Source organism: Ambystoma mexicanum, chromosome 9 (assembly GCF_040938575.1).
Source record: "Ambystoma mexicanum isolate Mex_15411 chromosome 9, UKY_AmexF1_1, whole genome shotgun sequence".
NCBI classification, from domain to species: Eukaryota; Metazoa; Chordata; class Amphibia; order Caudata; family Ambystomatidae; genus Ambystoma; species Ambystoma mexicanum.
This window is the reverse complement of record NC_090931.1, coordinates 97,299,026-97,322,311: the sequence shown is the minus strand read 5'-3', so window position 1 is coordinate 97,322,311 and position 23,286 is coordinate 97,299,026. Positions and strand designations below refer to the sequence as shown.

The following is a 23,286-nucleotide window of genomic DNA, read 5'->3' as shown; positions in this document are numbered from 1 at the left end:
GGTCAATCGTACAGTGATCTGGCTTCCATTGGGGAATATAGTAGTGCCGAGTATTGAAGCTGTGCCATCGCATGTTGGAATGTGAGGGGTCATGGCCGCCTCTTGAGCAAGGATGGTTCAGCTCCCTTACTTGCCAAATACGATGTTCTTTTATTACAGGAAACTTGGATGGAGTCTACTATGTTTTTTGGGGGCTATCACCTATATCAAGTAAAGGCAAAAAGGGGGCTCTGGAGTAGACCATATGGGGGGGGGGCTCATAATCGGTATAAGCCAAGCCATAGAGTCTCGGAAAATTGACTTTGTGGCACCTAGCGGCTTATTACAAGCTGTAGAGTTGATATTGGGTGATATGGGCGAGTGCTGTCTCTTGATGATACATTTGTATTTCGACCCCCCCCAATAACATAGCCCTGGATGGGACTTTTGATTTACTAGGCGAGGTTTTGGCCAGCAGGGCTGACACAGCTGATGAGTGGATGATAATTTTGGTTGGGGATTTCAATGCTCGTTGCACCGACGAACTGGAGTGTGATCCCTATTACAATGTTGTCAAAAACTGCCAAACGTTGCAAAAGAAGGGTAATATGTGCGCCGAATTAGTAAAATGTTTGAGAAATTGGGAGCTTATGCTGATTAATGGTAGAACTAGGGGTGATAGACCTGGGTAATACACACGGGCCATGGGTAAGAACAGAGCGACTCTTGATTATGTCTTTGGAAATACTGCTTGTTTGTTTAAAACTAACGAATTTAGGATTGAGCAAAATGAATTTAGTGATCATGCCATCTTGGCCCTTACTTTAGACCGTCCTAAAGCCAAAGTTCAACCTCAAAGCTGTAGTGGGGCACTCCCTAATCATGCGGGTAATCGCATCTGCTGAGAGCTAGAAGCGTCTGTAAGGCCAACCAATTATTTACGCAAGCCTTTGAGAGGGATCAAAACTGGTTGGAATCTTCCAATGGGAACTAGATTAAAGACTGGTTAATGCAGTGAGCTATGACGTCAGGAGAGGTCCCATTGGGCAACTTGGCATTTGTCGATAAACAGAAATAAATTTGATATTGCCATACGTGACACTAAAAGAGACATGAGGGGAAAGTTGAGAAGGGTTCTTGGGGCTGGTGGCTCACTTCATGATACCTGTCGTCAGGCTAAAGTGATTAAAGCAGAATACAAACAATGTCAAACATTGGCATTATTCAGCCAAAAAAATTAAATTGGCAGGGTATGATTTGCACACTACGAAGTAGAAATAGAAATATTTGGCAGATCCTGTCCCGGGCCAATGGTGAGAGAGAAACTAATACTAAATCATATTAAGGAAAAATAGTGGCTACTTCAAACAGGAGTAAATATAAATGATGCTAGGGCTGACTATTGTCCTGGAGGGTGGCCCTTGCAGATTACTATAGAGAGTATTCAAGTAATGACAGTAAAAGAGTTCTAGAGCCCCGGGCCCAAATGGTCTTGTTAATGTTGTATTAAAACAGGACCCGTGTGGGTGGGCTTGTCTCTTAAAACTACTCTTTGATAAGGTCTGCCATGCGCAATACCAGTTTCCTGGCAGCAGTCAATTCTCCTTCCCATTTACAAGAAGGGAAATAGACTGCTGCCGGCTAACTATAGATTATTGTCCCTTTTGGACGTCACTGGCAATATTTTTTTCAACCATCATTCTGAGGTATTTGCAGGCTTGGGTTGAAGGACAACATCTATTACACTTCACCCAAACTGGCTTTTGTCCAGGAGGCTCAACTACGCATAACCTAAGGGATTGGATATATTGTTTCGCAGATCAGCGGCCCAGGGATGACCATTGTTGTATGCCATCTTTATAGACTCGGGCAGCCTTTGACTGTCAGTCGAACTAAGCTATGGGCTAAAATGGAGGGGTCGGGATGCCCTATTGTGGATATTGAACAGTCTGCATGAGAACATAGGGCCGAGTGAGGGGTGATGACTCTGGCACTACGACCGCCAGGGTGCAGATCAACAGAGGAGTCAAACAAGGATGTGTTTTGGCTCCCCTGTTGTACAATTTATACATGGCCGATCTCCCACAGCGATTTGGCGAGGTGGATTGGTGGTGTGCCTATACCCGGACTACTGTATGCAGACGACCTAGTCATTTTCAATCACACTTACGCTGGAGCAAAGAGCATGTTTGAAACCCTGGTCTCTTATGCGGCTGAAAATGACTTGCTGGTCCATCTGGCCAAAACAAACGTTATGCAGGTTTCAGCCCAGAATGTAGCCCGACCCACCCTTTTAAAATGCCTGGGTGATTTAGTGTACGTCGATCAGTATCCCTACTGGGGTCTTGATATGAGCTCTAGTCTGGCTTATACTAATATACAGGCAAAAACTACCAAAGCCTGATTCCGGACTAAAATGATAGATATGTTTGCTCGACAGACGTCCGGCAATTTGTTGGAGGGAATACTTACACTCTACCATCGAAACATTTGGCCCATGGTCTTGTATGGCCTTGAGACTTTAGTAATGAAGGATTTGAGGTGGCAGGACAAAGTTGAGGGATATTTATGGAGACAGATTTTTAAACTACTACAAACACGCCGGTTGTAGTACCTTAGGCTTAAATTTGGCTTGGTGTCCTTTAGGGGTCAATTGCGGGTTAGGCAAGGCGAGTTCCATTTAAAGTCCCATTCCAACCCGAAACGTCAGCTGCTTGCAGTCGTGGGGTCGAACAGCAGGACTAAATGGGCATGTGGTGCAGGTGAGTTTACCCTCATGAATAACAAGACATATGAGACTAGAGATTGGCATCTTAATTTTAAAATTGGGCACAAAATATGAAATCATTAAAACCTTATTACGCAAGAAGTTTGACCAATGGGAATGGACTAATAATTATGACCATCTATCGAGGTTTAAATCTTATCATTATGTATTTATTGTTACTTATAGATACCCAAGACCTCAGACCTACCTGCGTCAGACTTCAAGTCTGGCTGTCCGCAATTTAATATTAAGGCTATGTATAAATCAACTACCTCTTTTTGTCTATTGGTGGGCCTACCTTAAGATTCCACTGGCACAAAGAGTCGAATTTGTAGAATAGTGGTTACGATTGAGGCTCCGAAACATGTTTTCACTGAATACCAAGCACTGGGCCCCATTTACATGACTTTGTTTGGTGAATATGTTCACAGGTATGATTCGATCAAAAGTGAAGCGTTTTGGAACTATTGTTTAAACTCGGAATCTCAGAGACTACATATAGCTCTGTATTGAATCTGGTGACATTCTAAAGCTGTTACCAGTAGACGGTAACATATCCCATTCAAGGGGAGATGGGTAAACCTGAGTGACCTTAAGCCTACTTAGATTAGTTTGGCTGTTGCTGACCGACAGCATAGAGGTGCTGAAGTGTGGATGATTTATATGCACAGTAATGATAATTTTTGTATAAATATGGGTTTTAATGATATAGTCTTAATAATATGAAGACTTTCTGTCTTGGTGCCTTGGTATTTTAAAAGGTGTATTGTTGTTTCTTGTGAATGTAATTTTAGTGAATGCTGTGAGCGTACCAATGACATGTGACGTTTTTGTTTTATTTTATGAATGTAAAATACTTTAATCTCATTTTGTTAATGCATTTGTGCTCTCCTTTGTATGGATCCTTTTGAATGGATTGCATATGTCAGTCTAAATTAAATGAAAATGATATTGCTGAAATGGGTTTAGTTGAATCGTTAAATGTGTATTGAATTAAATGTTTTGTAAAGATTCTTTTAGAATCAAACGCAAATAATTATAATAACTAGTTATTTTCCTGCTTCTCCCTTTTCCACCTTCCACTATTCCAATTCAGTCTTTCCACTTGCAATCTTGGTGTCGTCTTTGACTCATTCTCTTTTCAAGGCCATAACTTATGATTCTCCCCCTCTTGTTGCCATTCTGTCTACATTTGTAAAGCTCTGCCCTTTTCTCTCCTTTCAAGCTACTAAACTTGTAAACACGTATTTGGTCCCAACAAGTCTTGACAAATGCTCCATATTACTAATTGGTCTCTCAGATTATAGACTTGTCCCTCTAAAATCTATTTTAAATTCAACTAGCTGTACTTTTTTGGTCTCTAGTTGTACAACATTCTCCTCACTAAAACCTACTTCCTTGCTTACCCATGAATCCCACTTGCTTTAGCATCCTTATGTATTTCTTTCAAATGTATTCAGGGCCTGGCCCCTCCCTTGCCTCTCTTCCCTTAATACTATGCATGTTCCAGCCTGGTCTCACAGTTCTGAACCTCTTCATCTTCTCTCCCTGTGCCTCTTCTTGCTTTTGTGCATTCTCTTTATTTGCACCTAATCATTGCAATTATTAACCTGTGTCTATTGAGTCTTTAACCAGTCAAACGTCTTTTCGTTCCCCTCTTAAAACTTATTTTTTTGCCATTAATCATTGTGGTTTTCAAACTTTATTTTTGTACTGTTCTCTTGTAAAGCTATTTGGTGTAAAGCAAAGTTAAATACAAATGGTAGCCATTGAGGTACCAATGTTTTTTTATAATCCTGCTCATGGTCATCTTTTTTTATGGCTTTCTATTCCGGTCTGGGCTGACTAAGAATCCTCATATGAGATCGGTTCACAATGTGGGAAGGGGTGTGGCGCTCAGGAGAAAGCTAGGAGAGTGGTTTGAGTATCAAAGGGGAAGTTTGGGAATGAATCATCATCTTTTCCTTTTTTGCTCAACTAATCCCTTAGGATCAGTCCCATTCCAAGATGGTGGAGGCTCATCACAATAATGATTGGTAGAAAAGGCAGCTGTCAGGTGGAATGGAACATCTACTAGAATTCCAAACTGCCTTTCCTACAGGACCTAGAGGTCACAGAATATTGATCTGAAGAAACATGCAAGAGAAAAACAGCAGGCAAACTGAAAATGTAATAAACCAAAGATTTATGAACACAGAAGGAACTAGAGTAACCCTGCGCAAAGAGAAAGGTTCAACAATTTTAAATTTTATAAAATGATGTACACAGTTGTACAAGGGGTAGTAGTTTGCTGTTAAACGTTTGAAGGCATTAGGTGCAGTCAATTACCTTTGACCGCTTAGATTTGTTTGAACTTTTCAGCCTTAAGGAAGTGAAGTGGTGTTACTTGACCTCTGCAGGCATATGGCCTGCAAGGGCTCCATAGCTTAGAACAATAAGGAAGAAGCGCTCAGAGTAGTGTGAGAAACCGGAGGGCATTCTCCCGAGTAAATAAGGGAGTCACTTATTTAGGTGGTCAGGGACGAACGGTCTCTCTTATCCAGATTATGGGGGTGCCTGGGTGAAGAAGGGACATCTGGGTTGGGGAATCCAGAATGGTGCTCAGGAAAATACCCCAGGTGAGACGCGTTATGGTACCATGGAGGAGGGAAAAGAAGGTGAGATCCCCAAGGCCTTTATGGGCTGTACCACATCTACCTCCCTTCCTTGTATTGAATCTTTCGGACCAAGATCCAACGACCCCTCCGTAAATAAGTCCCCTAGGATCCCAAACTCTAATACACACAGGAACGATCTCTCCCAGAAACCCTATTCTCCTTTCTGCCCCTTCGATTATCATTTCCCATACTCTCGCTCTGATCAGACAAAATCTTCCCAATCCCACCCTTCCGAATTCATCTACCCCCCAGGACAAAGAATATTATTACCCCTTCTTATAACACCTTCTTCCAAACATACCATGCAAATTACTCAGGAACTCTACCTTCCCCCCTTTCTGACACGAACACTTTCGCACACCACGAAAGACAACTGAAACACTAAAACCGTTCACCTGACATGTCCCATCACAGGGGTCAGGCAGGGTCAGGCAATTGACTAGAATCACACACACCTGACAGCGCTGTCCCTTCCCCACAGGGATAAAGGGTGGAGCACGAGAGCCGAATACAAGCCAGACAGACTGCACGACCACAGAGCTAACAGCAGTTCAAGAGGAGAAAGATGGCGCGAATCGAGACAGTGCCAAGGAGAGAAGCAACCTTGCCTTTTCCAACCAAGGCCCATGAAACCTCTGCAGAAGGAATTGTAAGACCGCAAACAATAGCCAGCGTGTGTTCCAGCAGATACCAATGGTACACGGGCCCTGCTCCACAGACAACCAAGTCAGGGAGAGACGCTTATTCCCATGGTGCCAGCCTTGACTCCAGAGAAAAGAAAAGCCAAGCGGTTCCTCACAGCCGGTGAGTCGAGGGGAGAGCTGATAAGAAACCAAACTGTGTTGAACTAAAGTAGCAAGCTGCTAATTAAAGAAAGTACAAAGAACTATTGATGCATGAGGGGAAAGCCAGCTATAGAGGAGTCCGGCACCACATGGGTACTCACTTTAGAAACTGGGCGATTACTATTGTTGAAACTACCATTACCAGAAGGCCTTGGGAGAAAGGCGAGAAGGGGGTCAAAGTGGTCATAAGGGGGTCTAGTAAAATCCTCTGTACAGTCGAAAGCCTTTGACCAACAAAAGATTGAGAAGCTAAGGGAAGCGAGTCCTGCATCGTAAGAACTGTTTGATTGAAAATGTTGGCAAGAGTGAACCTGATGAAGGGATGCCGATAAAGAGGGGACAAAGCCAAAAGTCCCAATAAAAAGTATTTTAACAAGAGTGAACCCAGCGGAAATTGTGTTAAAGGCCTTAGTGTACCAGACAGAGGGAAGCTGACATACGAAACGGGACTGAGCCCGGAAGAGGGGGATCCAAGGGTGAAAAGGCATCACCCAACGTGCAAGCAGAATGGAACTTTTGTTTATTAATTTTGAAGACATCAAGTCCTCGAAGGAAAGAGACTTTTTCTAGAAAAGAAACTGAACCACCGAAGGCCCTGATAAACTGAGAGCGGAACTGTTAGCTCGTGCTGGGGAAGCTTGAGTGTGCTGTGCTCAGGAGTCCCACCTTGTCCCGTGCATAAAACATGGGGAAGGGAGACCCAGACAACAGCATCCTGACTTACTATTTGCGAACACTTCTGTCTTTCTTGTTAATCCAATCCCACACTCTTTGTTGTATTTGGAGTAAGGATTGGCAATAGGTTTTTCTTGGTATATGTCCTTTTATTTGACAAGACGCCACTAGGACTGCCTTATTAATATTTGATTGTTGCAGCTTGCTCCCATCCTTAAATTTAGGTTTAGATTAGGCATTTTTCCAACCCGCATTTACAGTTTAATAAACACCCTTGAATTGTGATCACTTGTCTGTCTTTACTGTTGCCACCTTGAGTTCCTTACAGTAGTCTTCTTAAAAGAAAGTGAAGCAAGTTGGTAAACCGTCAAATTCAGGAGAAGCGCTCGTGGACTGGTAAACCTTTCATTTGTGTTTTTATATTCCGACGCACAGCTTCCTTCAACTTTGGCCCTGTTGGAGAAAAGCAATTTGCGAAGTCACAGTGCGCTCAGGAGCGTATTTTTCCAATGTGATCAACAGCATTAGATGCCTCGCCTAACAATGCATAATTGGAAGGCTCGGGGCTAGGGTGAAAACAAAAGGCAAGTAATCTTATTAAAGCAGTGCAGAAGGGCAGTGAATATCGTTCAATTTAGCACGGGGAACGCAGAGAATGTAACACTTCATACTGCAGCATGGTTAGTGCAGTGTAAAAACAAGACTTGATATTGGGTTAAGTGCTGGGATCGAAAAGAAAATAAAACTTTGTGCAAAGCAGTGCTGGAGGTGCAGTGCTGCAATGGATTCAAGAGAAATCAACAACTACCAGTTTTGAGAGACAACAGACTGTATTGAGGAAACACCAGTCTTTTCAATATCACCTAAAGATGAAGATAAAAGCCTTCTAGCTGTTAAGCAGAGACAATCCGGTATAAACAAAATTAAAATAATTAGGTTAACTCCTACTTAATAGGGAAATGAATATTAGCTAAGCCAAATGCATCTTTGTGTTTGATTATAGATACCCAGCAGAGCAGGGAATCCAAGAAGATTGTATCAGCGGGCCGGGAATGGGATGCTTTAATATTTTGCCCACTCCCTCTTCCCCTCGAAGGTGTCTATTCTGCCGATTTTATTCTGAGGTCACAGATACGACAGTTCCGAAGGAGCTAATGGGGTTCATCATCAACCTCTGTAGGACTGGAATGCTGGGCCCTTATATTTCCTTTGTCTAGGTGACCATGAGGTGGGCCTAAATGGCCGTTCTGACCATGTGGGGTCTTTGTGAGCCCATCAAGGCAGCCTCCATTTTCATCCTAACTGGTTTAGGCCACTATAGGTCCCTCAACCATCCCTCTAACTTCCCGTGGGGTTTGGCAAAGCTAAGTGGCAGTTCTACTGACCAAACAATATGAAGATATGGCTGTCAAGAGTTTGGACGTTAGACGAGACAGCCAGCAATGCAAGCAAAACAAGACTCTGGGCCTCATTATGAGTTTGGCGGTCTGGCCAAAAACGGTGGTAATGGAGTTATGCAATATTGCACCACCGAACTCTGGGGTTGGAGGTAAGGTGGAGAAAAAATGCAGGGGGTAGTTACACATCTTACCACCAAACAACGGCCATTCCAGCGGAATTACAGCCAATGGTAATTCCGACAAAATCCCCATGCAGTCCTATGGACTCCATAAATGGGGACAAACACTGCCATACTGCCACTTGTAAAACCGTGGTATTTCCGCCAGAGCAAATGGCGGTAACAGTAAATCCATGTGGGTGTATCACTGCAGATTTACCCCTCAGATAGCATCAAACTCATAATGAGGCCCTGTGTCTTGTGGTTGTGGGCGAGAGATGAATCCCAAAAAGCAGTGAAAAACTGGAAGCAAAACCAGTAAAAGAACAGAGCAAGTGCAGCAGAGAAGCTTGCAGATTTGCAAACAGCTGCAAGCTGAAGAGAAATGAATAGAGACAAGGGAATGGTGTTAGAAAACAAAGTAGCAGCAGCAGGCTGGAGCGGCAGAGAACCCTCACTGAAACACCTTCCCAGGTACCTGTGAGGTCCAGGGTATCCCCACAGGGTTCTACAAAGTCGGGAGCTGTTTGGGAGGTAATTTTGGAGGTTTTAATGAACCTTTTACAAAAGTTGGTCTGGCCTTAACATTTCTTCATTCAGGTACAGGAGAGTTTCCCAAACCAAGAGGGTGGAGGAGCTGCTTGAGTGGCTGAATTTAGAATGTGTGCTCTTTGCCAGAGTTCTAAACTGACTTTTATTTAGTTTGTGTCAGGGTCCGGCTTGACTGAATTCCACAGGAGCTGATGCTGGCCCCACAGACCCTCACCAGGAGTTCACCTCTCAACCCTTAAATATAAGCTGAGCTGAAAACCCCAAGAAAGGGAAAGGGGAATTTGGAGAAAATAACAACGGAGACACTGCAGCCCTGCAACCGTCTGGTAGGCTCTGGTATCTGTGGTAAACAAATACACCTGGTTACTTATATAAGATAAACTTCTTTTCTAAAATTATTCTAAATAAACTCTGAACTCTTTACCTCTTAAACCTCAGTAAAAGACTTAGAGGCTAGTAATCTGTGTGGAATATCTTGTAAATAATATCTTGTGTTGTGCATATAGTTCAAGCCACTCAAGTCTCTTTAGAATCCTAAAGTGATGGCCCTTGCAAACACCTTTTCAGAACTAGATATTCTTCTTGCTTCAAAGTTCTTTTAACTTTATGTAGTTTTCAATGCTTTTATAAATTGCAGTCTTTCTCTGAAGTGTTGAATTCCATTTGCATAAATTGCATTAAATAAATATTCTTTAACTTCCTGGAATGCTGCTTTCCTTCTGCGTGTGAATGGTTTCCTTATTTACACCAAGAACGTATAGTTTCTTCCTTGATAAGCGTGTGCGATAAACACGTGAAATCAGAAGACGTGAAGAATTGTCCTCGCGTTTAAAATACACACGCGATTCTTTACCAAACCCGCGCGTGTGAAAAAATACGTAAACGCGATAAAAATAACACGCGCTAGTTAAAATGGACTCGCGCTCTATCGCTACCGAACTCACGTGGAGAAACGAAACGTAATTCACGTAAAATAGTTCACGCGTTTAAAACAACTCGCGCTTCATTAAAATGGACTCGCGCTCTATCGCAAACCAACACTTGCTTTCTCATGAGACCTCTTTCACGTAAAACATGTACACGCGCTAAAATTCACTTGCGCAATTCATTTGGGCACGCGCTCTATCGCTCTGAATACCCGCGCGCTTTCAAAAACACAAACGACGACTTGCGAGCTCGCGCACACATTAAACGGTCTTGAAGAACATTACACGCAGTTAATTAACTTTAAACTCCTACGCACTATCTTCAAGCTTGTTTTCCTTATAATAACTTTAACTGTAAATGTCTCTTTTCTCAAATGATTTTGAAACTTGTTAACTCTAAGTTTTCTTATAAAAGAAAATGAAAGTTCACTGTGACAATCTTAAAATCTTTGAAAGAACGATCCCACCTGATGTCTTCTTGTTCAAACTGGATCAGCTAACGATATTCTTACTTCTTTGGTAGATTTTCTGAGCTCTGAAAAGGCCTTACTTAAGGAGCTTAACTAATGTACAACCAGCCACTGAATTTCTATGGATGAAAGGCAGTTTAGAATCTTGCTCACCTCCCAAGAATCAAACCCATTGTCCTTTCCACCAATCAGCCAAACCAAACATATCATTGTTCCTTTAACCAATCAGATTAAGTTTCTTTCGCTCCATCATGACTTGGGCAAGCACAATGTTAATTCTATGTACAAACTCTTCCTGTTACTAACCCAGCCAGCTCTGAAAGCACAACTAACCCAGCCAGCTCTGAAAGCACAATGTTAATCCTGTTACTCTTCCTGTTACTAACCCAGCCAGTCCTGACAGTTTGTTAAACAAGGAGGTCCCGTTTTAGGTTGCTCCAGTTAACTTTGAGGCTTGAAACAGTAAATAAGGACATTGGCACGGCTTCTGCAGCTCGCAACACTGCTTGCCGCCGTTCTATGCGACGGCGGTTGCCATTTCGCCGGCACTCCTGCCGGTTGCCATGGTGCATGCTCGATCATCAATCAATCCGACGGTGTTAGTCTTGCATTTTCATAGCTGCGCGACCCTGTCCAGAGTCGCGCACATGCAAGTCTAAACGCAGATGTATAAAACGGCTTTCTTTCCGTTTCGCGAGCGCTTCTGATTGAAGTTGCTCTTGGCTTCCTTGATCCTTTGTGTTCTACTGTTTGCTGCCTGGTTACCGACGACTCCTTCTGCTCCTGACTTTCCTCGCCTCTGATCATTCTCCTGTGTAACTGACTTCGGCTCTGGTAATATGACCCTGCTTTTCTTGGATTACGTTTAGCACTCTCTTTTCTGGCTGCTAAACTGGTACTTGACCCATTTTTTGTATACGGATCCATTGGAGTTTTCCTTCAACTACTGAGTATTCCTTTATTTGCACAGAGTGCTTTGAACTTTGTAAGCCTTGCAGTACATCTTTGTACTCTGTTCCATTCTGTACAGGAAAAAGTTCCTTACTACCCATATTAACTACCCTTCCCGTCATTCCTACCTTCCCCAAACTTCCTAATTTCTGTGCTACCATCGTAATCCAGGGGTCCCATCAAAAAATATTACCTATTTGCTTCATACCACCTCCACGGGATTTCCTATTAAAGTTGATTCACTGTTCATTCAGGTTAGTTCCAATTGATATAATTGAATACTTGTGTCACTCTCCCGTTCATGTACTAATTCTGTCCCTCCTTTCTTTTCAGACTGGTAAATACCTGGTGGTGTTTTGCTCTTACAGCACTATCCCGTCCGTATTCTTAGCTGGGTGGTATTTTATAGGTAAGGTCGCCCCCTTTGAGGAGGCCCCTTGGGCTATTCATTTCTATTCCAATAATGGGGCTTTTGTGCTTCCAGAGGATTATTTGGCATTCTCGATTCAAGTGAGTAATTACATAATCAGAAGCCCTAAAAATACCACGGATGTAGCTGATACTCTGTCCAGCTTGTTGCAATTAGTTGCCGACTTGCACACCGGCGGGATCACGGCACAGTCAGAAATCCATCGCACAATGAACGAATTTCAAGAACTAGCACGTTCCACCTTTAGGGATTTAGATAACTCAGGTGCCGCAGCCTCGGCTCCAGTTTATCCCTTACAGCAGAATCCTGTTCCTGTATTAATGTCTACTCAATTCCCGTTGGCCCCTCCAGAAAGATTCCACGGGGATCCCAAAACATTCCATACCTTCATCAACAGTGCAAACTTCATTTTCTCTGTCTTGTCTCATTTCTGGACGCAACCAGAGGCTTTTGTCCTTTCTTACTTGGGTGGCACTGCAACAGCGTGGGCCAATCCTTTACTGGAATCTAATAGCTATATGTTGTATGACTGTGATGCTCTCATCGATGTCATGAACCGGGTATTTGACACCCGCTATAAATCTCAAGCTACAGATAGAGTTCTTGGATTTGAAACAAGGCAGCTACCCTTTACTGACTTACCTAGCTAAATTTAACCAGTTGGCTGCAGAAACAGGATCGTCAGAAGAGAAGAAGGCAGCTGTTTTCTATAGAGGGCGCTCAGATGGTTTAAAAAGCATCATCGTCATGGTTCCCGTGGTACCCATGGGCTATCCTGAGCTACTTGATCTGGTCCTTCAACTAGATGCTTGCAGGGCCGAACACAAAGGGAGATGAAGACCCCACATGTTCCTCCTGCAAGAGTAGAGAATACTGTTACGCCTTCAGAAGGCAAACCCATGCAAATTGGTGCTGTACGGGGACCTCTGTCTGCCGAACGGGAATGTAGGAGAGCCGCTAATAGTATATATTGTAGCTCAGCAGACCATTTCTTGCAGAATTGTCCAAAGAAACCTGTACAGAAACCGGGAAACTCCAAAACTCGACCACAGTAGGTTGAGTGTTGATCCAGTGGTCCTGGATTCCGGGGTCACCAGTAATTATATGGATATAACATATACCCAACAAATTGGTATTACAGCTGTTACTAAGGCACATGCCGAAATCGTTAACGCTGTTGGTACCGCGTTGATTTCAGGTCTGGTCATTGAACAAACTATGCTTGTCATTATGACTACCGATTCTGGGCATCAAGAACGGCTGTCCTTTGATCCAATACAAAGTGTTTTTGGGGCTCCCCTGGTTATAACTACATAACACACATATAGATTGGGTGACTCGAGAGGTTGCATTCTTATCTGGCCATTGTCATGATTCATGTTACAATGAGGACAACTCTATTCCCATTTCTCCCTGTGTGGCTTTCTTTGAAGCGGTTACCTCAATCAGTGCCGTGACCAAGCCTATTAATGCCGTCATCCCTGCCAACTACACCATCTGGATGTCTGATAAATGTGAGGCCCAATAACTGCCTCCCCAACGTCCTTACGACTGTCCGATTGATCTGCTTCCAGGTTCCAGGATTCGTTCCGGTCACGTTTATTGACTCACCATCAAGGAAGTTGAAATTCTGAAAGAATACCTGGACCCCGCCCTTGTGAACGGATTTATACGTCCTTCCCGATATGCCACTGCCTCTCCATTATTCTTTGTGCCCAAAAAGGAGGGGGACCTCATTGCCTGTATTGATTACAGAGCCCTGACTACCATAACTGTAAAGAATCAATAACCACTTCTGCTAATTTCTGTCTTGGTTGATCAACTGGGTTCCGCTATCATTTTTACTAAACTGGACTTAAGAGGGGCTTATACTCTCGTGCGGATTAGACAAAGGGAGGAGTTGAAAACTGCTTTTAATACCGGCTATGGCTTATTTGAATACTTGGTCATGCCTTTCGGGCTGTGTAACGCTCCTGCCACCTTTCAATACTTTACGAATGACATATTTCGGGACATGGCAGGTCAGTTTGTGGTCATCTATCTGGATGACATCCTGATCTTTTCGTACTCTGTCCAAAAACACATTGAACATGTTTGTTCCGTTCTGCAGAGACGAAGGGAGCATCGTCTTTATGCCAAAGCAGAGAAATCTGTCTTCCACGCCACTGATGTCGAGTTCTTGGGATACAACATCACTGACTGAGATTCTACTCATCGGCACACCCACTTCCTCCTTCCCTGCAGCGCTCTGGCCAGCCTCTCTTGGCCCGCTTCCTGCTCCTACTTGCAAGGCAAAAAACCTCGGGGTCATCTTCGACTCCACACTCTTTTTCTCTCCTCATATAACTGACGTCTCTAAGAAGTCTCACTACCAGCTGCACCTCCTCAGAGGTATTCTTCCCTTCCTCTCCTTCCCCCAGAAGCTCACGGTCTCCAGAGCCCTGGTTCTCTCGAAGCTGGACTACTGTAACAGCCTCTATCTTAATCTGCCTGCCTCTACTCTCTGCCCTCTGCAACTCATCCAGAACAGGACTGCGAGACTTGTCCTTGGCCTCAAGCCCAGGGACCGTATCTCTCCAGGACTGAAATCTCTACACTGGCTCCCTGTGGCTGCGAGGATTAAGTTCAAAACCCTCTGCATTGTCCACAAGTCCTTCTGGGGCCTAAATACCTTCAACTCTCTCTTCCTAAATATCTTCCTTCCCGAGCCCTTTGCTCATCTGTCTCCAACTCCCTCAGGGTCAGCCGCTTCTCGAAGCAACGAGCTGGGGGTAGATCTCTCTCTGCGGCAGGGGCCTCCCTCTGGAACAGCCTTCCTGCCTCCCTGAAACTTGAGGAGAACCATCTTCGGTTCCGGAAGCACCTCAAAACCTTCCTCTTTGCTTCTGCTTTCTCTCTCCCTCTCCCCTGCTAATTCTTCATTGAAACTGCACTGAACCTGCACCTGGGCCACTCTCACCGACCTCGGTCCTTGGCCCAGCCACTCTCCACTTGCACTGCCTCCCTGGCAACCCCTGCACTGCGGGACTGTCTCTGCATCCCTTACAGCCCCCCCTCCCAGCACTTGTCTGCACTTACCTTGCACTTGCCACCAGCTGGCCCCTATTTATTATTTTTTTTTTTATTCTACTTACCCGGTTCAGCACTTCCCCCCTCTCCCCTTCCCCTTGCACTTTTTCCCTTCCCCCTACCCCTGCACTTGCGTGATCTGAATGACACCTGGCCTAGTAGGATCGTTGTCTGTCTTTCCCCCCTCCCAGCCTCGTCGCGCCTTGAAACACTTGTGTATAGGCGCGTTACAAATGCCATATCATATCATCATATCAAGTTAAGATGTGCCACTACAAGGTGAAGGTGATGTTGAAGTGGTCCGTTCCTTCTTCAGTAAAGGCTTTACAATCATTTCTTGGCTTTGCAAATGTGTATAGAAGGTTTATTCATTCTTTTTCTTCTATCGTTGCACTGTAGATCAGTTTGACAAGTCCTAAATCACCTTTTAAGCAACGTTAGAACGTCTCAAATCAGCATTTACTTCAGCTCCTGTTTTACAGCCTCCTGACTCCATACTGACGTTCATAGTGGAAGCCGATGCTTCCGACATAACTGTTGGGTATGTCCGTTCCCAGATATGTCCTGCTACTGGCGCTACCCATCCCGTAGCATTCTATTCGCATAAGCTTATAGATCCTGAGCGGAACTATACTGTCACTGAACGCGAACTCCTGGCCATCAAGGACACACTTAATGAATGGCGTCATCTCTTGGGCGCACGCCACAAGGTTACCATATTCACTGACCACCATAATCTGCTTGCCTTGAAATCAGTGAGATGTTTGTCTGCTAGGCAGGCACAGTGGCATTTTGTTTTCCCTTTTTGATTTTGTGGTAACTCCTAGACCTGCAGTTCTCCATACCAAGGCGGATGCTCTCTCTCTCGCCTGGGGATTGACGGTTCACTCTCTAATATTGCACAGCCATTTATGTTATCCCACCAGGAGGCTTGTGGCTGCACTCCGCACAGATCCCTTAGGGACAAAATCCGCACTTGGCTACTTGATCATCATGCAGAAGTGCATAAACTTAACGGCCACGTTATCAACGGTTTACTGTATATACAGGATAAAATACACATCCCTGATCTCGATTGCTGTCTATGTGCCATGCAATGGTCCCACGACCCACTCGTGGCAGCTCATCCAGGAAAGAACAAGACACTGGACTTGCTTCGCCGATGTCTTGGTGGCCTACCATGTCAAGGGACGTGATTGATCATATCACAACTTGTTCTGTTTGTGTCCAATGTAAAACTCAGACAGAAACCAGTAGGTCCCTTACAACCCCTTCCTGTTACTCATAAACCTTGGTATATGATATCTATGTACTTTATGGTTGAGCTTCTGCCAATCCATTAATATACCATATGGGTTGTAATCGATTCCTTCACTAAACTGGTGATTTTTGTGCTTTGCATTGGGGTACCTTTCTGCTCCTGGCGGCTCTTTTCTTAAAAACATGTATTTCGCTTTTTTGGCTTGCCCACTATCATCGTTTCCGACAGAGGACCAGTTTTCACTTCACATTTCACTGCCCTTTTTTCGGCTGAGTTTGCCTACAATGATTCTGTCCATTCCTCTTCTGGTTCCTCTACTTTTTATACCTTATATGGACAACATCCCAGTTCAATCCCTCTGGAAGCACCTCTTCCCTCTGGGAATCCTGCTGCTTGTGCTTCCGTTAGGGATTTAATGACCTTACACAGTTCCTTCGGAGAACAATTGGTTCAGGCACAAAACTGTGCCAAGAAATATGCAGATTTTCATTGCATCCCTGCTACGTTCTATCATCCCGGGATAAAGGTTTGGTTATCTACCAAGAACCCGAAACTACATGATACGCACAAACTTTTATTACTTTTTGTTGGTCCATATGACGTGCTCCACGTCATCTATCCTGTTGCCCTGCGCTTATGACTACCTAGAACTTGGCGGATCCATCCTGTATCCCTGGTTTCCTTATTGAAGCCATGCTTGCCTGTCACCCGATTATCTGCTCACCCACAACCCCTTACGGTGGGTTGAAATACGAGTATGAGGAATATGAACTTAAGAAGATTCTGGAGTTGAGAGTGCAAAGTGGGAAACTATTCTATTTGATAGATTGGAAGGGATATGGTCCAGAGGAGCAGTCCTGGAAACCCTGTGGCAATATCCATGCTGCAGTGCTATTGGCCCGCTTTCAGGCTGCTAGGGGAGTGCAGTTGCCTTCGGGGGAGGCTACTGTCACGGTTTTGGCAGCTCCTGACACTGCTCACCACCGTTCTCGGCGACGGTGGTTGCCGATTCACCGGCGCTCCTGTTGGTTGCCATGGCGCATGCTGGATCGTCACTCCCTCCAACAGCGTTCCTCTTGCATTGTCATAGTTGCGCGACCCTGTTCAGAGTCGCACACATGCACGTCGAAACCCGGATGTTTAAAACGGCTTGATTTCTGTTTCACAAGCGCTTCTGATTGAAGTTGCTCTCGGCTTCCTTGATCCTTCGTGTTTTACTGTTTGCTGCCTGGTTACTGACTCCTTCTTCTGCTCCTGACTTGCCTCGCCTCCGATCATTCTCCAGTGTAATTGGCTTAAGCCCTGGTAATACGACCCTGCTTTTTTTGGCTTACATTTGGCACTGTCTTTTCTGGCTGCTTACCTGGTACTTGACCCATTTCTTGTATACAGATTTCATTGGATTTTGCCTTCAAGTACTGAGTATTTCTTTATTTGCAGAGTGCTTTGTACGCCTTGCAGTATATCTGTGTACTCTGTTCTCCTTAGAGCGTCCTCATTCCGTACGGAAAAAAGTTCCTTACTAACCATATTAACTACCCTTCACTTCATTCCTACCTTCCCCAAACCACTTCATTTCTGTGCTACCATCTTAATCCAGGGGTTCCATCAAAAAATATGACCCAATTGCTTCCTACCTCCTCCACCGGATTTCCTAGTATCACTGTTCATTCAGGTTAGTCCCTATTGATATAATTGAATACTCGGGTCACTCTCCCATTCATATACTAAATCTCTCCCTCCTTTCATTTCAGACTGGTGAATTCCTGCAAGGTATTTCATAGGGAAGGCCGCCCTCTTTGAGGAGGCCCCTTGGGCTATTCATTTCTATTCCAATAGCAGGGCTTTTGTGCTTCAAGAGGAGTATTTGGCGTTCTCAATTTAAGTGAGTATTGACGACATTTTGGATACAGGGACAGGTTATCAGGTTTGATGTCCGCGTAGGACATTGAAGAAGTGCGGCGCACATTTTATTACTTGAAGCGCAAGATAAGCAGACCCATTTTTTGAATTGACTCTCTTTGAGACTTTAATTTTTATTTTTTTTAAAGTAAATATTGTTATCCTGGCGTGCGCCTGCAAGATTCACTTTAGTTTACCTGAAAGAAGGTAATTAGCATGGAGTGATGTTTGTTGCCTGGGGAATAGTCATTTTTGGGAGTGCATATGCTCAAAAAGGAAGCGTTTCTCTTAATATAGTGATGCAAGAAAGGAGAGGAGACGACACTCAAGCAGGGAACTGATTAATGCGCACATGGAAACGAACTGAGCTGGTGCATGAAAGGAGAGACACTTCTCGCTTCCACGCATGCCATCTAGCTACATTGTAGAGCCACAAGGGACTCTTCGAACTAGCTTTTGCAGAGACGCATATTTAAGTTTAACAGCGCACGCCTTGAAGTGTTGTGTTCCCAGCGTGACATGAACTACAAACGAACAACGAAATTAAAATAACCAGTGTATTTCAACCTGGCACTGTGTACCATGGCATGAAGAGACATTGTAAAAGTTGTAATTTCAAAATCAAGTCTGCACACATGTAAAGAAGTACAGTCCGATGTTCATTCTGGAAGCAACTTTCCGGGCAAATCTCATTCAGAAGAGAAAAATGTGTGGAGCAATCGGTCAATCCTGAGAAAATCTGGCAGCAAATGAGCACAGTAATGTACATAGTTAGGGATAGTTAGTAAGTTTACTTTAAAGAAGTGTTCAACGGACAAAGTGAGTTTTCTTTTGGGAACTGTTTTAATGGCAATGCAATATGAACATTGTGTTAAGAGTTTATCAAGTCAGATTGGATCCATCTGATTACTTGTATAGGAAAAATGTAAAGAACAGTGGGAACACAGCACATTTCAACTCCAGTTCCATGGTTCCAAGTAAATTTCACTTCAAGTCGTAAAATTCTCCCCAGGGCACATAGTGGAGGAGTACAGGTAACTGTTCGGGAGATTATGGATGATTGTTAGTTGCAAATGTATTCAACTTGTTAACCCTTTTTGCCCTCTGCAGATTTCCATGCAGCAAAATAAAGAAGTACGGATGTCTTATTTTATCCACTTCCCCTTTCCCCCAGGGGTGTGTAAGGATTGTCGGGGCTGGCTGGAGTAGTAATCAGGAAGAGTATGTACATAGAATTAACATTGTGGTTGCCCAAGTCAAGATGGAGAGAAAGAAACTTAATCTGATTGGTTTAAGGAACAATAGTATGTTTAGTTTGTCTGATTGGTAGATAGGATAATGGGTTGGATTCTTGGGAGGTGAGCAAGATTCTAAACTGCCTTTCATCCAAAGTAATTCAGTGGCTGGTTGTACATTAGTTAAGCTCCTTAAGTGAGGCCTTTCAGAGTTCAGAAGATTTACTAAAGAAGTGAGAAAATCGTTGCTGAGCCAGAGTGATCAAGAAGACATCAGGTGGGATCGTTCCTTTTAAAAGCTTAAAGATTCTCACAGTGAACTTCCATTTTATAACAGAAACTTAAAGAGTATAGAAGTTTAAAGTTTACTATAAGAAGAGAAAACGTTTACAGTTTATATACAATATGGAAATTAATTGAAAAGACTGCGCGCAAGTTTTAAAGTTGTTTATAGCGTGAAAAGTGTTTCAAGACTGTTTAACGAGCGCGCAAGTCTTCGTGTCTTCAGCAACGTCGTTGGGAGCGGGTGCGTATGAGCGCATGTTGGATTGTGATAGAGTGCAAGTTCATATTAACTGAGCGCGGGTAATTTTTAGCGCGTGTACGTTTTTCACGTGCGTGACGTTACGTACGAGAGCGCGTGTTGGATTGCGATAGAGCGCAAGTCCATTTTTATTGAGCGCAAGTTGTTTTTGGCGCGTGAACTATGTTCACGTGCGGGACATCGCAAGTAATAGCTCAAGTTCGGTTGGCGATAGAGCGCGGGTCCATTTGAACTAGCGCGCATAATTTTTCAGTGCGAGCGCATGTTTCACGTACACGTGAATTTGTTATAAGGTGCGCGTGTAATTTTTTAACGCGAGGACAATGTCTCACGTCTTGTGATTTCGAATGTTAATCGCATGGTTGCAGAGAGTGAATAAGTTATTTCAAGAAAGTTTATGAGTTTCTACTTAATGCAATTTTCACACAAAAGAGAATTCAATACTTCAAGAAAAACTGCATTTCTCAAGAGTATTTGAAAATTCGAACTTACTGGAGTTAAATGAACTTAAAAACCAAAGAAGAATATCTAAGGTTGTAAAGTGTTTTCAAGAGTCATTTTTCTTTAGGATATTAAAGAGACTGGAATGGCTAGTGACAATATGCACTAAAACATTACAACAGTTTACAAGATATTCCATACAGATAATTAACCTCTATATATAAGGTATAAGAGGTAAAGAAGTTAGAGTTTGTTTTAAAAATAATTTTGAGAAAAAGGTTTACACTAATGTATAAGTAACCAAGTGTATTTGTTTACTACAGATATCAGAGCCTACCAGAAGGTTGCAGGGCTGCAGTGTCTGTTATTTTATCCAAATTCCCCTTTCCCTTTCTTGGGGTTCTCAGCTCAGCTTTTACTTCAGGGTTGAGAGGTGAACTCCTGGTGAGGGTCTGTGGGGCCAGCATCAGCTCCTGTGGAATTCAGTCAAGCCGGACCCTGACAAGGATTAGCTATTATCAGTTAACTGAAACGGTCTTATGGGTCTGTGGGTTTCAACAGCTCCTGTGGACTAAGACTACAGGAACGGACAGTACTTTTGGAAGCAGTTGTCAGAAGACGGGTGTAGTATCTCTAACAGAAAAACTCGCACACAATATAACATTCTAGGTAGTGCTGGATTTAGATGCCTTACCAAACAATTCACCAGCAAAGGAATGCTGAAAAGAGACCCCTGAATTGTGAGGAACAGCATATGAAAGGCTTTGGTGAAGCAAAAAAGCATTCTGACACACATCTGCCGCAAGGCTACAAAACAGTTGAGACCTTGAATTGGTCCAAAAAATAATTAGATGCTAATACAAGCCCAGCACACACAGCAAGAACATCTGAACAAAGGAACGATTGGTGGAAAAGAAAGTCAAGCTCCAGCAAAATCCGCAAAAACCCTCTGCAAGACATCCATCACCTGAGGACGAGCTTGAGACATCAAGCAAGAAAGCAGCAACTGACTTATTTCCTTAACATGTGTTGGGATGAAAATGAGTATATCCCACCCCCCTAAGCGCTTTCAGGTGAGGCAAATCCCCTATGAGTATAGTGTGTAAGGGGGGAGAAAACAGCACTGTGAAAGCAATATAGCGTGAACAGTAGATGCATGGCACTAGGAGACACAGAAAGATAAAGCAAAGGCTTGCATAACCGTGCTGCACCAGCTGAGCTCCATGGAAAGATTTCACAAGGACCAACATCACTAAGACAGAATGAATCTGCGCCGCCAATTCTCATGGAAGTCCACTCCCACCCGCCCCATGTCCCTTCACTTTTGCGAATATTTAGTATCATTCAGAGGAATGCGCCCTGCAAGAGCTTGAGACAGGAGCAGACGCCATGCTTCGTACATTCATCACCACTAAGCTTCCAGCAGGCCTCTAACCCCCCCAGCCAGCCCAAAGCCAACCCCACACCACTAACCCGCACCCCACATCCCTGCATTCTATGATAAGCAAGCGACCCCCCTGTCCTAGCACAAATCAAGCGTCCATAAAAGATCTAAGCATACACAACGGTTTCACCCGCTGACATAAAACACCCCCTTTGGTAACACGAGGTACAGGGAGGGAAAAATAAGATCAAACACCCAGGGTGGCGACCTTGAGTGCGAGAGGTACGAAGCCCAGAATGTGTGGGTCAATGTGACTGTACTTAATCTTCCATTTCCCCCGGCACTACTCCCATTGCCGCCCAGGTGCATGCCACAGTGATATAATAAATCTTAGCATGTTAGTTTAGAAGCAACATTGTATTTTGAGTGCCATGTCCATCGCCAGCCTCCAAGATGAGCCCAGCTGACCCACGTAGAGCCTGATCGACAGCGAATAATTTAATAAATAGTAGCCTTGCATCCCCTATGGAGCAGGCCCATGTACATGGCCTTGCCAATCAGTGGCACCAATTTATACTGTATATGATGACGCCACAAAGCTTTTTAAGCTTTTGCTTGCTCTCAGACTAACCAGAACGTTCTCGAGCAGTCCTTTGCCGATATTTGTATTCTGTATTATTAAACCTCGTTATCCTTGCAACGCTATCTCCTGATCTATTTCCCTAGTGGGGTGTATTCACTCTGGAGTGTCCGTAAAAAGGGACTTGCCTTCATTTTGGTGACCCCGACTTGATTCCATCGCCCCCGTACCTGCGGAGGTATCTAGGCGGCCACTCCGAAAGGGCCGTGCCCACCTAGGGTGACCAGTCCCAAAACGCATATGCTGAGTGGCATTGCGAGTACCGCCTTTGCAGAATCCCACCTGCTTGTTGGAGCGGGGTGAAGCCCCAAGGAGAGGGGTAGGCCTATTGTGGATCCCTGTGAACAGAGGATTTCGGGAGAACGTGAACACGTGAGTATAGCCTGCAAGGGATAACACAGTAGGGTTGGGTATGTGGATCAGTTTGAACAGGGTGAACACGCAGTGAATGAAATTGAGAGTGTTTTTATTGGTGGATTGTGTTGATTTTGTGTGGCCATTTTTAATTCACTTTTTAAGGATATTAAGGATAAGGAAAAGAAATATGGGAGCCCCCCCCAGTTTTGACATGTACTAAGAGACATGACGGAACTGTATTTGCTTTTAACGTGTTGAACGATGTTCTGTTTTGATTATGGCGTAATAGAATAGGCATAGCCTCAACTCAAAACACACGCCAGAAACGACTATGGAGACAGACATGCCCTTAGGCCATATATGTAAGGCTTTGCTCTTATATTGTGAGAACAATTTAAAGTACCGCCACCAATGGGTGAGAGACTAAAAGGGAGGGAACGTCCCATTCCTGGCCAGAGCAGGGATCGTTTGACAAATGCGCATTGGAACACATGTCTAACTTACGGTCAGCAAAGTATAAGGGGAGACTGTTACAAAATAGGAGGGAAGTATTAAACCTCAGGAACATTTTCGAAATAACAGAGGGTTCGAAGGGAGAAGTGGCGACACCGGACCATAACAAAGAGACAGGCACATGAGAGGG

At 44.0% G+C, this 23,286-nt stretch overlaps 1 protein-coding gene across 4 annotated transcripts in view; it reads right to left on the bottom strand.

Annotated features, from left to right (window-relative positions):
- Nucleotides 1–23,286, bottom strand: part of USP28 (ubiquitin specific peptidase 28) — a 977,853-nt gene that overhangs the window by 328,931 nt on the left and 625,636 nt on the right. The window lies entirely within an intron of this gene.